The sequence below is a fragment of the Musca autumnalis genome, unplaced genomic scaffold (genome assembly GCF_047663935.1).
Source record: "Musca autumnalis isolate F117 unplaced genomic scaffold, ASM4766393v1 scaffold_2, whole genome shotgun sequence".
In the NCBI taxonomy this organism is placed as follows: Eukaryota; Metazoa; Arthropoda; class Insecta; order Diptera; family Muscidae; genus Musca; species Musca autumnalis.
The window spans coordinates 131,366,936-131,370,534 of record NW_027411755.1 but is presented as its reverse complement, the minus strand read 5'-3'; the positions used below and the strand labels follow the sequence as shown (position 1 = coordinate 131,370,534).

The 3,599-nt window shown below is 35.8% G+C and overlaps 1 long non-coding RNA gene across 1 annotated transcript; it reads left to right on the top strand.

Moving 5' to 3' along the window:
• The first annotated feature begins 1,531 nt into the window (after window positions 1-1,531).
• On the top strand, window positions 1,532-2,755 carry LOC141393092 (uncharacterized). The gene is made up of 3 exons (XR_012409994.1): window positions 1,532-2,447; window positions 2,590-2,657; window positions 2,722-2,755. It is a non-coding gene; the product is annotated as an uncharacterized lncRNA (long non-coding RNA).
• The last annotated feature ends 844 nt before the right edge of the window (window positions 2,756-3,599 follow it).

Sequence of the window (3,599 nt, the reverse complement as noted above, 5' to 3'; positions counted from 1 at the left end):
GTCTTCACACCATAGAGGTAATGTCTTAATGTTTTAAGAGCCCAGACTATTCCTAAAAGCTCCCTTTCGTTTGTTGCGAAATGCAACTCTTTATCCGACAATGCTCTAGAAATCATAGTGATTGGTCTTCCCTCTTGGGATAGGACAGCACCTAAACCATGTGCTGATGCATCAGTGGTAAGGTCGAACGGTTTTTTATAGTCAGGGTACATCAACATGACGTCCTCCGAAGATAGAATATTTTTCAGTTTGTGAAATGCATCCAGTTGGAAGGCGTTAAGATTGACTACAACCTTTTTGGATTTGGTTGCAGGAATTTTACCGTTTTCTCCTTTTAAAATATCAGTTAAAGGTTTTGCAATTTTGGCAAAGTCCTTGATAAAACATCTGTAATAATTTGCTAACCCAAGAAACGATCTTAGTGCGAACAACGTCGTTGGTTCTGGGAAATTTTGTATTGCACTTATCTTTGATGGTGCGGTTTTTATACCTTCTTTGGATACGACAAAGCCAAGGTATTCAACTTCAGATTTAAAAAAATTTGATTTTTCGACAGAGACTCTCATGTTTGCATCGAGCAGTTTCCTAAGAACACAGTCGATATGTTTTACATGATCCTCTTTGGTTTCTGAAAAAACAATAACGTCATCAACATAAACGTAACATGTTTTGCCTATTTCATCTCTTAGTATGTCATCTATCGCTCTTTGAAACATACTAGGAGCATTCTTTAGTCCAAATGGGAGACGGCAAAACTCGTACTTTCCGTTATTTACAGAAAATGCCGTTTTTTCCCTATCTCTTTCCGCGAGTTCAATTTGATGAAACCCGGATTTCAGATCTAAAGTGGTAAAGTACTTTGCTTTACCTAAATTTGATAATATCATTGTTACGTTCGGAACGGGATATTTATCACTAATTGTTTTGGCATTAAGCTTCCGAAAATCTATAACGAGACGTTTGTTTCGGTTGCCTAGATTATCGACACCTTTTTTGTCGACTACCCATACTGGGCTATTAAATGGTGACCTTGAAGGTCGAATTATACCATCTGCCAACAATTTTTTTATTTCTGAATTTACGAATTCAGATACACCCATTGGGTATGGATATAGTTTAGAATAAATAGGTTCTTCGTTCTCCATGTTAATGGTAGCAACGATATTTGTATTATAAGGTAGTGCTTCTTTAGGATCAGCAAAAACCTTTATTCGTTTTTTTAACATTTTCTGAAAATCCGCCTTAATTGCGAAAGGCACATCAATTTTATCGACGTCTATAAAATTAACATCTTTACATTCAAAAAATTCAATTAGTTCAGAGCCAGAATTATGTAGGATAAATCCTTTTTTTAAATCAATGTTTGCATTGATTTTCTTTAATAGGTCTAAGCCCACAATTCCATCAAATGTTGTTAGAGTTGGCAGAATGAAGAATGTAGAGTTCATGCCGAATAAATTTACAAAACATTTTTGTTTAATAGGAGTTTGTCCGTTGACAGAGTGAACTGAAAAAGGAGTACCTACGGGAATTATATGCTTCAGTTCATTGAGAGGTTTTATATAATTTTTTGAAGCACCAGTGTCAATTAAAAGGCGTATTGGTTTCCCTGCTATCGTCCGCCTTATGAACGGTAGTAGGGACCTGCCTCTAAAAAAATTTACATAGTCACGGTCTTCATTTACTTCATCGTTTATGTCTCCACATTCGGATTGAGCTATGTCACAATAGTGTCCCGCCTGCTCTTCTCCTGAATGGGATTCTGGAATCATATTATTCACTTTTTGAAATTTTGGGCCCGTACTCCGGCCAGACCCAGCTTGACGCTTAAATGGTTGTCTGTGAGAAGTTTTACCGTTACCATAATTGGTCGGTTGTCTGAATTTAGACGAAGTTGGGTCCAAGTCCATGTCCTCTATTTGATCTCTAGCTTGTAAATTAGCATCACCACCATTTTCGTAATGTGGATTTTTCTGTTTATGATAGTTTTGTTGTTTATAGTTCCAACCACTATCAGACGGTTTTCTTGGCTGAATTTTTTTTGAGGTTTCAGACCTTAACTTTTTTTCATCATTCCTATTATATGCCAGAATCGCTGTACGTACAGCGGATTCTATTAATGCAGTCATTTCTTCACTGTTCATATTGTCTTTTCAAACAAAAAATTGTTACGACTATAACAAGATCTAAATCACTGTGTTTGTTTTTTTTTTTTGCACAAAGATAAAAATGTTTTAAACACGCACTACACTTTGTTTTTTCTTAAATATTAAGTTCTTAATACCACCAGTTTTGGACACAATTTTGAAATTCAATGAGTGACACACTTACATGACTTTATGTTGTTTAAAAAGAGTAAATCCTTATATTTTTCAGCAAGTTTTAAGCGGGGTCTCTTAATCCAGCAAGTTTTAAGTAAGGCTTCCTTCCAGTAAATATTACTTTCAGTAAGTATTACGTTATTTAAAAAGAGTAGATCCTTAGATTTTTCAGCAAATTTTAAGCGAGGCCTCTTTATCCAGCAAGTTTTAAGTAAAGCTTCCTTTTTCAGCAAAATTTAAATTTAAGATGATAGATCTCTTTTTTTAGATCTTCATATTTGTAGGGTTGAACCCGGTTGGGCGCCAGTTAACAATAAAAGACTTCTTCGTCTTTTGGTGAGCTTAAATAAACTGTTTCTTTATTGAAATCCAAAAACTTATTCTACTTAAACTACTTAAGTTATAAAAGACAAAAAGTGCTGACACCATGATCACGTCGCCAGACGTAACACGACTCCATCAATGTAGCCTAGCAAGAACACAACACAGCCAAGCAAGCAACAATGTTGTTTGTTAGTTCGGCAGGGATGTGCTAACTGGTATATTAAGTTTGTTTTTCCGTTTGTAACGCATTGAAATACTCATTTGCGACCCTATAAAGTATATATATTCTTGATCAGTGTAAAATTCTAAGTCGATCTGAGCACGTCCGTCCGTCCGTCCGTCTGTGGTAATCACTCTAGCATCCACAAAAATGGAGATAGGACGCTGAAATTTTGGGAAAATGCGTCTTCTGTTTGCAGGCAGGTCAAGTTCGATGATGGGCTATATCGGTCCACGTTTTGGTATAGCCCCCATATAACGGTACCCCCCGATTTACGGTATTTTGACGTTTTTAGCTACATTTTCAAACCGATTTGGCTATAATTTGACATTTAGGGTTCTTAAGTGTCAATAAACATATATAACAAAACTTGTGGACATAGGTCCACGTTTTGGTATAGCCCCCATATAACGGTACCCCCCGATTTGCGGTATTTTGACGTTTTTAGCTACATTTTTAGACCGATTTAGCTATAATTTGACATTTAGGGTTCTTAAGTATAAATAAACTTATATAACAAAAGTTGTGGACATAGGTCCACGTTTTGGTATAGCCCCCATATAACGGTACCCCCCGATATTCGGTATTTTGACGTTTTTAGCTACATTATCAGACCGATGTAGCTATACTTTGACATTTATGATTCTTAAGTGTTAATAAACTTATATATTATATATATTAAACTTATTTAACAAAAACGTGGACATAGGTCCACGTTTTGGTATAGCCCCCAT